The sequence below is a fragment of the Tupaia chinensis genome, unplaced genomic scaffold (genome assembly GCF_000334495.1).
Source record: "Tupaia chinensis unplaced genomic scaffold, TupChi_1.0 Scaffold139733_1, whole genome shotgun sequence".
Taxonomy (NCBI): Eukaryota; Metazoa; Chordata; class Mammalia; order Scandentia; family Tupaiidae; genus Tupaia; species Tupaia belangeri.
This window is the reverse complement of record NW_006199613.1, coordinates 788,301-788,580: the sequence shown is the minus strand read 5'-3', so window position 1 is coordinate 788,580 and position 280 is coordinate 788,301.

Genomic DNA, 280 nt, shown 5'->3' with positions numbered 1-280 from the left:
GGGCGGGGCGGGGCCGCCGACGCCTACCTGCGTGCCGCAGCGCCGGGGACAGCAGTCTCCCTCTGGAGCGCAGCGGTCAGACATGGCCCTCCCCGCCTTGCCCGCCACAGCCAACCTCCACTGGCGCTCGCGGGGCTCATGCGCACGCGCACGCAGGCGGCGCTGAGGGCGGCCCGGGGCGGGGCCTGGGGTCCTCGCGGGCAGGAGGCGGGGGGAGCCTGGAGGGGAGGGAAAGGAGGGGCTGCGCTCGGCCGGGAGGCATGGGCCGGGGGGGGAGGGG